Source organism: Hibiscus syriacus, unplaced genomic scaffold, assembly GCF_006381635.1.
Source record: "Hibiscus syriacus cultivar Baekdansim isolate YM2019G1 unplaced genomic scaffold, ASM638163v2 tig00112215_pilon, whole genome shotgun sequence".
Classification (NCBI taxonomy): domain Eukaryota; kingdom Viridiplantae; phylum Streptophyta; class Magnoliopsida; order Malvales; family Malvaceae; genus Hibiscus; species Hibiscus syriacus.
In genome coordinates, this window is record NW_024063268.1 from 3,679,236 (window position 1) to 3,692,984 (window position 13,749).

At 35.2% G+C, this 13,749-nt stretch overlaps 1 pseudogene; it reads right to left on the minus strand.

Annotated features, from left to right (window-relative positions):
• Window positions 1-1,165: 1,165 nt before the first annotated feature.
• Window positions 1,166-8,428, minus strand: LOC120175797 (annotated as a pseudogene).
• Window positions 8,429-13,749: the final 5,321 nt, after the last annotated feature.

Below are 13,749 nucleotides of genomic sequence, written 5' to 3' on the forward strand. Positions count from 1 at the left end.
ATAAGAGACAAATGGTTGTATCTATAGAAAACATCTTGACTAAATAAGATCAAGATCCCATTCAAAAAGTCGTCATAAGTCTGTTTCTGTTCTGATCTTCTTTTCCAATGCTTGGACGAGTGGATCATTTGGAAGAGTTATTACTTCTTCCTTTGATGTGAGCCTTGTGATGCATGTATCATCCTCCCTTTCTTCAAAAAGATTCGACCTCAAATCTGAAACATTAAAGGGAGCAACATTAGAATCGTTTAATGATTCATTCATATTATACTTACCGAATATATATGCTTTGAATCTTCGAGACTTTGTTCTTCTAATAGGTTCGAGTAGAAACATTAGTCCAAAGAAGCATGTATTATGGACTCTGATGCATGTATCACAATCCATATAGTCGGGGACCAGTTTCTAACTTTTAATAATCGGGAGACACAACAAAACATCTTATAGTTGATGATCATCTATGTACTTTTGGTAACAAAGGGATGAACATTCTCTACTCTCTCTTGAGCAAACATATAAATAGGACTGAGTAGATTCGGGGTTTAACTATAGATTTCAAAACATATAGGCACGAATTAGCCATATCAAATTTTGCATTTAGTTGAATTCAAACGAAATTCATAGCATCTAATACGTATCATTTGAATTGAAGCAAGTATGTGGCAGCACAAGTATCATGAAAACTATTACAGTACATCACAGAGCTTCTCCAGAAGCAAAAAAAGAAAATAACTCTTCCTCCTAATCAAAATGTAAGTATTACTAAATCTGTTCTAGTATTTTTCCTACCGCAAATAGTTATACTCGAATCTTTTGTGCAAGAAGAATTGTGTAAGCAAACATATCCGTAGAATGGTTCAATTTTTGAAGTCGAAATAACTTACAGGTTACAAGAGATGAGGGTCCATTAAGTATACTCCCAAGTCCTCCAATCATATGCTGAGTAACCGGTCGCGGTTTCTCTGAAAAAGCATTAAAAGGCAATACATCAATGCATATAGTCAAACTGTTGCAAACTTCCAGTGCATTGGCACCTTGAAAAAAAATGCATCACCATTATCATCATCTGAAACCATCTGTTTGTCTATTGAGCAAGCAAAGCAACATTGAAACAGGTTAATCATTGTCAAGGCTTCGAGCATAATTATCAAAATCATACCTTGGGAAAAATAGGCCCGAAACTCTTCAAGAGGAATCATTCGGATTTACTTTGAATAGTATAAATATTTCCGATTGTCCCAGAAATGCTAACATTAACCAGGACAAAATGTTTTCCACTCCACTCAAGCACAACCCCTCTTCTTGCTGACTTAGCCTCAATGCAATGAGAGCAGGGAATGTAAAACCTAATGAAACAACTGTTGTTGCTCCTATAAATTTGAAAGCTGTCCATATATTCGGGATCATAGTAGATCCGACATAAATAAGCATTAGCAATATTATTGTGTTGGGATTGAGAAATAAGGAGAAGAAATTATCGAAGAAAAGGGGATTTTAGAAGAAGAAGAAGGGAGATTACAGAAAAAGGATTCTCATTCATTCAATTCATAAAAGAAATGTGTTCCCCATGAGGTATTATTTAGTTACAATTCATACTGGTAAATCTAACACAGCCAGTGGCAATTTTTTATAACTGACTGCTTAACAAACTGATTCCTTTTTCTTTTGTATTTCAGGTACTGGGCCACTCCATCTCGCCCCAAACCTCCTTGGCCTGCCTTTACATCATCAGGTAAGTCAAATTCCCCTCGTGCTTTAATCCTTTTCTGATTTTAATCCCCAATATACTCTCGTGAATCCCTAATCCTCATCCTCCAAAATCCCTAACCCTCTTTTCTCCATTCCCAAATCCTATTCATTCCTCCGTTCTTCATCTTCGTTCCTCCGTTCTTCATCTTCGTTCCTCCGTTCTTCATCTTCTTCTCCAACTATAACAATACCCGCCCCACGAGACGAGCCTTGTCCCCAAGGATCAAACAAAGGAAACTGGCCACGCAGAAACGAATAATCTTCCCATGTTTATTCGATTCATCTAAGTTTTCCCATTGAACCAAAGCTGAGTGATTGGCTTTCCATTCTATTCACGATACGTCTTCCCATAATTTTTAAGGGCTTAATCCGTAACTGACCATCATCGTTTATTGTAGGAGGATCTGTAGCAGTCACCAATGAATCTCCAATGAATCTCTTCAAAAGGCTTACGCGAAATACAGGATGGAGTCTCGAAGAATCAAGTAAGTCCAGCCGATAAGCCACCTCACCTATTTTTTCAAGTATTTTGAATGGTCCATAATATTTGGCTTCTAACTTGAGATTTTTTCGTAGGGCAATTGAAGATTGTCTATACGGCTACAACTTAAGGTACACCAATTCTCCAATTTGAAAAACCCTTTCTGATCTATTTTTATCAGCCTGTTGCTTCATTCTGTTACTGGCTACTTCTAATTGATACTTGACCATTTGCCTTATATGCTCCCTGTTAGACATAATTTCACTCACTGACTGAACTGTAGTAACCATTAGCCAAACTATAATAGGTGGTTTGTACCCATATAAAGCCTAAAAGGGAGTTAATTTTAAAGCATATGGTAAGTGGTGTTATACCACCATTCTGCGTGAGGTAGCCATTTAGCCCAATGTCTAGGCTGAAAAAACAAATGCCCCTTAAATATTGCTCTAAACACTGATTAACTCTCTCTGTTTGTCCATCCGTTTCTAGATGATAAGCAGTGCTGAACAGTGTCCTTGTGCCTAATTGTTTCATCAATTCTTTCCAAAACAAACTAGTAAAGGTCTTATCTCTGTTAGAGATGGCCATTTTAGACTGACCATGTAGTTTATAAACATTGTCTAGGTAGAGTTTAGCAACCTCTGCAGCAAAATAAGGATGAGCTAAGGATAAAAAATGACTGTATTTGGTAAATTTATCCATAATTACCAAAATACAGTTTTTCTTGAAGGATGTAGGCAAACCCTCAATGAAATCCATAGTATATATTTCCCATGCTTGATTAGGAACAAGTAGGGGCTGTAGCAAACCAGGTTTTTTCACATGTTCCACCTTAGTTTGCTGACAAACTTCACAATACCTCACATAGGTAGTAACCATAGCTTTAAGATTTGGCCAATAAAAATTTGACCTAATCCTATAATATGTAGCTTGTGCCCCGGAATGTCCACCCTGAGGAGAATCATGCAAAGTCTGTATAACTTTCACCTAAGGCTTCCATTAGCTCCAATATAAACTCTCCCATCATATTAAGAACAGCCTTAGCATATTTCCATTTATTGTCAGCAGCAGAATTAATAGTTAAAATGGAAATCCAATTTTGAGCTAGAGAATCATCCTTATAGCTTTCCTCAATCTCATGAACCCAAGTAGGTACCAAACCTGTCACCCCCATAGTCAAACAAGAAGATTGATCCTCCCATGTTCTAGATAAAGCATCAACAACTACATTTGATTTCCCCTTTCTATACTGAATAGTGTAGTCTAAACCCAATAGCTTTGTCAACCCTTTCTTCTGGAAAATGGTAGTCAGTTTCTACTCCAAAAGATATTTCAAGGGCTCATGGTCAGTTTTAATAACAAATGGTCTTCTTTCCAAATAATATCTCCATTTAGAAACAACCAAGAGAATAGAAAGATATTCTCTTTCATAAATAGGCAGATCTAAGTGTGTAGGGCTTAACATTTTACTCAAATAGGCAATAGGTCTTCCCTCTTGTGAAAGAACAACCCCTATACCCCCAGAGCTAGCATCTGTTTCCAGATAAAAAGTCTTAGAAAATCTGGTAATGCCAAAACTGGAGCAGAGCACATAGATTTTTTAAGATCCTCAAAAGCAGTACAAGCAGCAGAAGTCCATTGGAACCCATTCTTTTATAACATATGTGTTAATGGTCTGCTAATAATGCCATAATTCTTAATAAATCTCCTGTAGTATCCTGTCAGGCCAAGAAATCCTCTAAGAGATTTAAGGGATTTAGGTTTAGGCCAAGTATGCATTGCTTCCACTTTACTAGGGTCTGTAGACACCCCTGTAGCAGAGATAATATGGCCCAGATACTCTACTTTAGCCTGTCCAAAAAAACATTTGGAGAGTTTTGCAAATAATTGATTCTTTTGCAAAACTTCCAAAACTAACTATAAATGTTCAACATGGTCTGCCATACTGCTACTATACACCAATATATCATCAAAGAAAACCAAAACAAATTTTCTAAGGAAAGAATTAAACAAGTCATTCATAAGTGCCTGAAATGTAGCAGGAGCATTAGTAAGGCCAAAAGGCATCACCTTAAATTCATAATGGCCTTGATGTGTTCTAAATGCAGTCTTGTAAATGTCTTCTAGTTTAATTCTAATCTGCCAATAACCTGACCTCAGATCAATTTTTGAAAAGTAAACTGCCCCATATAGCTCATCCAATAAATCCTCCACTATAGGAATAGGAAATTTGACCTTAATATTCATACTATTAAGTTGTCTGTAATCCACACAAAACCTCCAAGTGCCATCCTTCTTTTTAATAAGAAGGCAGGGAGAGGCAAAGGGGCTTCTACTAGGTTGAATGATAGAAGAAGAAAGCATTGTAGTGATCTGTCTTTCAAAATCAGCCTTCTGATTGTGAGGAAATCTGTAAGGCCTTAAATTAACTGGTGTGGCAGTAGACTTAAGTGGAATGGCATGATCATGAGACATCTGGGGAGGTAGCCCTTCAAGTTCTGCAAAAACTGAGCTGTATTTCTCCAAGATGTGTTGAAGTTCCATAGGAATAGAAAAAGAACTTCATGCCATAGTAAATAGGACAATATGCCCTATAATATTATAATCCCTTGCACTCATTTTAAGTAATATAGCCCCTGTAATTTACTTTAGTTAAGTTGAGGGCTACTGTCCCTGAATACAAATCTATTGCCCTTCATGATTAAAACCTAAAGTCATATGATTGAAGTCCATTAATATTGGACTGAATAACTTCATCCAATCTACTCCTAAAACCATGTCACTCCCACCCAGTTTAAGCAACCTAAAATCATGCAAAAAAGCATGTCCCTGCATTTTCCACTCTACTTTATTGCATTTAGTAGTACTGAATAGTTGTTGGCCATTAGCCACGGTAATAGCTAAAGGATAAGTAGTAGTAATCTGAATCCCAGCATCAGCCCATTTAGGAGTCAAAAAATTGTGTGTGCTGCCACTGTCAATGAGGACACTCAATGGTTTTCCTTGAATAGTGCCATGGATTCTCAATGTAGTATGACCAATAGAGCCAATAATAGCATTCATAGAAATTTCTAAAGTTTCTTCTTCTATTTGTGGAGTCTGGTCTGAATCTGTAGGAAACATTTCCACTGAAGGAGTATCCACTTCTTCCGTAATCATGTTCAACTGTCTATTTTTACATTGATGACCTGGAACATACTTTTCACCACATTTAAAACAAAGATTATTCTGCCTTCTATGCTCTATAAGACTCTGTTTAGGATTTGCTACTGCTGTAGGCTTTGTATTAACTGGCAGTACAAATGGTTTAGAAACAGTACTGGGGTTTGGGTAGGGTGGGACTTTAAAAGAAGGCCTCAACCTTCTGTTTTCAAACTCCACAGACAATTCATAGAGTTTAGCTTGCTTACATACTTTAAATAAATTCTTAGGATCTAGAGCCTTGACCCTATGTTTAATATCATCTCTGAGTCCACTAACAAAGAGTGACACAAAAAATTTCCTCAGTCAAAGTAGGATTCTGCAAAAGCATATGAGGTTGTAACTCCTCAAACTTCTCCTGATAATCCTCTACAGACCCTTTCTGAGTCAATTTAGTAAACTCTTCAACAATATCAGAAAAACATCTATCACTAAATCTATGACAGAGATCAGCTTCAAACTCATGCCATGTAACATGGTGTTTTTGCATAATATACCCATCAAACCATATCTCTGCCTTGCGTGTTAAGTACATAGTAGCTACCTCCACTCTCTGCTCAACAGGAACACCACAAATAAAAAAGTACTTATGGCATTTCTGAATCCACCCCCTCGGATTAACTCCTTCAAAAAAAGGCAGTTCAATTTTAGGTCTATGCCACATATTCCCTGTATTGCTAAATGAACCCCTTGGTTCCTTGCTTTCAGCTACCATTCCCATCATATTAGGTCTAGTGTTACTGTTTTCACCTATCAGATTTTTAGGCCTAGAACTGTTCTTAATGACCAAACAAGCATCAGGTTTATCTTTCAAAATCCCAAGTTCATCCGTTTTATAAGTGAATCTTGATTTATCTTTCACTACGGTCACCAAAACTGGATTTTTCTTCCCATCTTTAGAGTTATTAGGAGTTCTTACCTGTTTCCCAACATGTTGTTCATTTTCATTTGTTCTGCCTGTTAAGATCTTTAACAGTTCTTCAACATAGCCCTGATTAGTAGCCATCATCGACTCCAATGTAGTAATTATGTTTTCTTGCATTTCCCACCATTTAGGTGGACTCTTCTCGTCCTGTCCTTTCTTTACTAACACTGTTAAATCTTCCATTTGCTTTTATAAGCCTGAAAGATCGACTTCAGTCATTGACTGATTCTTCTTTGCCATGCTCAATATTTTTCCAGAATCGAGGCTCTCGATACCAATTTGTTGTGGATTGAGAAATAAGGAGAAGAAATTACAAAAGTATAGGGTATTTTAGAAGAAGAAGAAGAAGGGAGATTACAGAAAAAAGGATTCTCATTCATTCAATTCATAAAAAGAAATGTGTTCCCCATGAGGTATTATTTAGTTACAATTCATACTGGTAAATCTAACACAACCAGCTGGCAATTTTTTATAACTGACTGCTTAACAAACTGATTCCTTTTTCTTTTGTATTTCAGGTACTCGGCCGCTCCATCTCGCCCCAAACCTCCTTGGCCTGCCTCCACATCATCAGGTAAGTCAAATTCCCCTCGTACTTTAATCCCTTTTCTGATTTCAATCCCCCAATCTACTCTCGTGAATCCCTAATCCCTCGTCCTCTAAAATCCCTAACCCTCCTTTCTCCATTCCCAAATCCTGTTCGTTCCTCCATTCTTCATCTTCATTCATCCATTCTTCATCTTCGTTCCTCCGTTCTTCATCTTCTTCTCCAACTATAACATATTGTTAATGTGAATGACCTTTTTCAACTCTCTGTTAAAGGATTTGATCCCTCAAACACCAAGCTATCCACGGTTTGTCGTAGGGAAAAGTGTATAACAGGGAAAACCAGAACCAAATGAAAAATGTAACCGATCCGGACGATATAATTCAAAGCAGTGCTAAAACGAATTCCAAGATGCCTATCGAACTTGGTCAAAACATCACCTTCAGTTTCCTTCCCAAATAGAAAATATCCTGATATAGCTGTTGAGGCATAGACTACAACACAAATAGAAGTTGTGATCCTTCCAACACTATTCATCTTTTGAGGCGATCGCCCTTCGAGCTCGTTATATATCGGTTAGATATTAAAATGGCAAACATATGCATTCGTCATGACAGGTATAACTACTATTAAATCCCAAATCGCCATTTTTGACATGAAATATGGGCTCATTATTGGAGGATCAATTTTCCCTTCAACAAGCTCAATGAATGCAACAGCTAAGCAAACCACAACGAAAACGACGACGAGAGCCACCGAAGCAGCCGATGTGGTGCTCAACGATTCAATCCTATTTAAAAAGCAAAGTGGAGCAAGAAAAACAACCATAACAACCAAAATCAACAACTTCCTATGATCCCAAAAGCCATGTCCCAGCCACTGGTCAAAAATCCCAAGATGACGAACTGAACCGGACATAACATCACCCATTATAATCAAATAAACTATCAAAACACCTGCATTGTTGACAATTATGCAAATCTCAGATAAAACCCTAGTGGTTCTACCCATTGCAATCTGCACAACTTCCCCATACGATCTAGCTTTACAAGAAACCGCAAACCTAATCAACATCTCGACACTCATTTTAGACAAAATCCCGATCAGGATTATCAAAACAATCCCCGAAATTACTCCAAGAACCTTCGTAGTAGCAGGTAAAGCCATGATTCCAACACCAATAATTGTGGTAGTTAAGTTAAATACAACACCAGAAATACCAGACCCAGTATTTGGTTTACTCAAAATAAGGGTATCATCATCAGGATCAACATTGATATCATCGTCGTCGTTCGTCGTCGTCAAGATCATCAAACTCGTGAGCAACCTTGGCATGATTTACTCAGTTTCCATTATCGGAAAGGAGAGATTTCTGTTGGGATCTAAAGTCCTGGGGTTCATTCTGCATTTGTAATTCTACATGGGTGCCATTGGGTATAGCTGAATAATTACTATCCATTCTAAAACAAACAAACAAATAAAAAAATATGGAAACTTTGCAAAGATCTCTCAGAAAAAATTGAATGTAAAGATTAAAGAACTCACAAAGAAATATGTAGAAATGGAATAGAATAGATGGGATTTTAAAAGGTTCAAGAGAAGCAGAGCAATTTGTTTGGAAAAAAAGGAGTTGCCATTTGGGGAGATATTTTTAGACGGAACTTTATTTGGAAATAAAGGAGTTGTCATTGGGGGAGTTTTATTACTTAGCTTATAGTTAACGATTAAACACACAATAATAAAATTATGGGTAAATTAAGTATTTAGTACCTAACCTACAAATTTATACAAATAATCCCTAAAATTTATACAATTAATTATTTTGATCTTTATTTTCATTTTTTTTGGAATATTTTAGTTTTTAACATTTCAATTTTCTTTATCAAAATTATCTATGTTAGATGAAAATCGTTAATTGAGTAATAATCATCATATGTTCCTTATGTATCATTTCTACATGTATTTAGTTATTGATCTGACATGTTTTATATCATCCAAATACCAATACAATATGCGTTATGTCACCAAAGTCATAATGTAGCATGTACCGTGTCATTAAAGTAATGACATGACATATATTACATCACCAATTAAGTACATGATAACATGTATTAATTGTTAGTTAACTAATTGGTTTCATTAAAAAGTTCTGCTGTGAGAAGTTTAAAATAAGACTATTAAACGATGTCATTGGTTAAAACTATAATAGGTTAAAAGCAAAACACAAAGATGTTATAATTAAAATTGAGAAAGCTAATAGTATCTACAACAATAATGATAGTAAATGAAAATGTTACCATTGTATATAAAATGGAACAAAAAAATAAGGACTTTAATAAATTAGGTTCACAACTACAAAAGTTATCAATCGTAATAAGATATCAAGTTGTGTAACACCTTAAATCTCGGGTTAGTAGTTCAAGTTAACTCGAGAGGGTTTTGGGTAAACCCATTAGCCTTGTTAGAAATCTTGGTCTAAGTTTGAAATGATTTAGACTTAGTTTGAGCACAATTAGACTTAAAATGTGCATGTCTGAGTTAGAGGCTAAATTGGAGGGACCAAAGAGGTGATTATATCATAGTTTGTTCCCTTATTTCCCCCCAAGGCTTGTCTTCTTTTTCCTCTCAAAACAACATCTTCTTAATTTAGAATTTTATTCAAAGGTGTTAGCTTTATCTACAAACATTTCCAGTTTGTTTCAGTAAAGGTAAAATCCTTAATCAGCATTCTTAAAGCTTCATTTTAAACTCAAAATAGCAAAGTTTGGTCATGGTGGCTTTAGAATGGGTTTCGGTGGGAGTTTAGGAACCCTTGCCTAATCAGTTCATTTTTGTGTTTTGAGCTCAAGAAAACCTTCTGAACTCCCTTCTAAATCCTAAATGAACTATTAACTTGTTTTCCTTATTCATGATTAGTGAAAGAAATTGGATAAAGTTCAAAGACCAAAGGCAAGGAGAAGTTAGAGAAAGCTCTAAGACACTCGAATTTTAGTTCCAACACTCGTGGATATTCGTACACCTTGGCGTTTTCCTTAAGGAGTTTCCAAGGTTGCCACCCAATCGAGTGTTGGAGTTTGGCATTGAAGTGCTGCTAGGATATGCTCCAGTATCCATTGATCCCTACTCCATGGTACCAACAGAGCTAAAAGAGTTAAAAGCCCAAATCCAAGAGTTATTGGAGAAATGTTTCATCCGACTAAACATTTCACCATGGTGAATGCCAATTCTTTTCGTTAAGAAGATGGATGGGTTGATGAGGTTGTGCGTCGACTATCGATATTTGAATAATTTAACCATTAATAATCGTTATCATCTTCCTAGAATCGACGACCTCTTCGAATAGCTTAAGGGAGCATGTATGTTCTCCAAGATTAACTTGAGGTCGAGGTACTACCAACTAAAGGTTAAGGACGTTGATATAGCAAAGATATCCTTTAAAGTGTGGTATGGTCATTATGATTTCCTTTTAATGTCATTTGGGTTCACCAACTCCCCAGTAGTATTCATAAATTTGATTAATCAAGTTTTCACCCATACCTAGACTGATTCATGGTGGTCTTCATCGATGACATCCTATTTATTGAGTTAATCGATCGATGGAATCGGCCAAGAGGGGGTGAATTGGCAATTAAAATTTTGGTGGAAGCTTTTGCAGAAAATTGAAAGTAATTGCACAGTGATTTAGAGTGGTTCAACTTTCTCAACCAAAGTCTACGTCCACTACCTTACCTATCCACACTAAGGATTTTCCACAAATTCACTAATTCTTTTCTTTCTTTTGAGGCCAAAGAGATATTTTGTAAAATTATTTGAAGTTTAAAACTTAATTTTATACTTAAGTAAGGATTAAAAATGACATTTGAAAGATTTGGAGAAATATTTTGATATTCGAATAATTATATCGAGTATACTTAGAAAATCTTTTGGAAAATCTTAAAATTCATTTAACTTAATTTTTTATATCGAAATATCAAAATGTTTTCAACAATCTCCCCCCTTTTTATATAACAAAACATTTTAGTAATTTTAAGATTTTGAAATCAAGTTTTGAAGTTACTCCCCCTTACTCTAACACTTCTCCCCTTTAAAACACTTTAACATTTCTCCCCCTTTTTGTTAAATCAAAAAGACTTTTATAAGATTTTAAACAAGGTTTTGAAATCATTTAGCCAATTGATGATATATATATATATATATATATATATATATATATATATATATATATATATATATATATAGCTTAAGCTGCTAAGATCACAATCAAGAGAAATGTTAGCCATTAGTTTCATAATCAATATTCATAAATAATGTGACATAGCAAAATGGGTCATATATCTAACATGATATAAATGATGCAATAATGAATAAATTTAACCAAACCAAATATATATAAGTTCAAACATCCATAATCCATCAAACAAATTCAAACATCTATCAATCTAAGTAAAACAATCCAAAGTCATTCAAAACGTTGAAAACAATAAGTTTGAAGTTATGATCTAAATAAAGCTAAGCAAGAATAGGGCCTAATCGTCCATCGGCGCATCAAGAGGAGATAAATGTGTCCAAATATTGCTCACATCACGTGAAAGTGCATCGACCCTTTCATCCAACGAATCAAAGCGATGATTCATCGTTTCAGTGGTAGCGGTCAGATTTGAATCAATGGATGCAAGCCTCAAATCAATGTTCTCCATAAATGATCGGAAGTATGGAGGCACTTGATCTTCTTACTGTACTTCTTCCTCGTGCTGCTCCGGCTCATCGTCGGAGTTGTCTTCTTCCGGAGGTTGTTCACCGGTACGAACCCAAAGACCAGTTTCTTCATTGATCTTCCATCCTGATTTAGTTAAAGAGAATATATTGATTTGGTTTTTGAGGGGAAAGAAAGCATCAAGACCAACTCTAAGCCCAGTCTTCTTAAACAAATTACTAAGAATACAACCGTAAACTAAAGAATAACATAATTTTTTATTGGGAACAAGATTTACAGTTTTGACAAGTTCAGAAAAGATAATATGTGGAAGGTTGATTTTGAGATTATTTTGGACATAATGTAGCCAAAATAAATCTAAGGCTCGAAGAGTAGAGTAACGGCCTCCAGATGGTCGAAACCACCAAGAGATCATAAGGTGAAGAAAACGGTCGTGAAAATCTAAAACACTCGCACTATCCCTTCGTTTATACTGAGATCCTACTGTTAGTTTTTCATTATCTAACTCGTCATTATCTAATCCTAATGTGGTGGAAATGTATTCCGACTCAAGATGAAGGAATCATCCTAGAAGATAGGATCGGATCCCTATGGTTATGGTTTTCTCTCAGTTTTTAATGCAAACGGCATTAGAGTAGAAGATACGAACAAGTTGATGGTAGACAATTGGTTCAAGCTCGAAGAGTTTGTCAAATTTCCACTCTTAAAGAGTAGGAAGATGACGAAAATTTATGTCTAACATGGCTTGAAGAGATGGGATTCGTTCTTCCCGAATTTTTTAGAACTCAAACTATTGACAAAACCTAAAGTAAAGATTTTGTTTTCGATCGGGTTCATTAAAACAAGAATTGTGAATGGTCATGTTTGGATCATCGGGATTAAGATTAGGAATTTGTTGGATGGGTGGAGGATTTGGAGGTGAGTTTGTAGGGTGGCTAGAACGACTAGATGAAGCTCTAGAATGTTTATGAGACATGATTTAAGATAATCGGAATGGAAAGAATAACCTGTAATTTTAAAACACATGTATGCAAAATAACCAATCCCAAAACTCAATTGAGTCCTCAATATTTCAAGGTTCTCTATACCAATCCTAATGGGCAAAGTTTTTAAAAACTAATGAAAAATAAGGTTTTGAGAATCAATATACATATAGTTTTCATAATAACAACATAATTAAATCAAAACACAATAATTTGAAAATATATTTTTTTAAATTTCGAAAATTTTCAAAATCTTTGAAAATTCTTGTGTTTTTTATGAAATTAGTTGTAGAATCTAGTTTCTAATCACTAAAAATTCAATGCTCGATCTAAAGTTCAACCTAAAACTAATTAAAACTAGTTCTATGTTCAAAAATTGATGAAATATAAGTTTTAGAACAATACCTTGAAGAATTTCGGATTTGAGTGAGATTTGATGAAGTTTGCACGTTTTTTATGATTCCAACAGGATTAGGAGATTATATTTGAATAGAATTCTGATTAAAAACGTTGTTTTGAGGTAAAGTGGAGATTTGAGAGATGGAGAGAGTGATATGCGGCAAAGGAAGAAGAAGAAAAGGGTTTGAGCAAGAAAGGGGTTATGCCCGTATTAAAAATAGAACCTCCAGGGGGTATCGATTCCCCTACAAGGGGGAATCGATTCCCCTTCAAATGGGGAATCGGTTCCCCTTCAAGGGGGTATCGATTCCCTCTACACCAAAACTGATAAAATCTTATTTTAAACACTCAAAATGCTAAATTAATTTTCTCTAGTAGTATTGGCAACTCATATATTGAAAATTAATCATGTTCAATCAATCAAATTTATCATTAAAAATATTTGAACATAAAGTTAATTTTCACCAAGAATAATAAACTCCCCCTAACTAAAAGCAATGAATGCAATCAAAAATTACTATTATATGTATTTTTCATTTATTCTTAAAAGTGCTAAAATTATTTTAAGCACTAAGTGAAGATGGGTTAGTTAAATATAATTCTCTCCTAAGTGTCCAAAAACGTTCCTTGTCTAAAGGCTTTGTAAAGATATCCGCTAATTGATGCAAAGTATCAACAAATTATAGAACTACATCTTCCTTAGTGACATGGTCTCTAATGAAGTGATGTCTTATTTCAATGTGCTTAGTT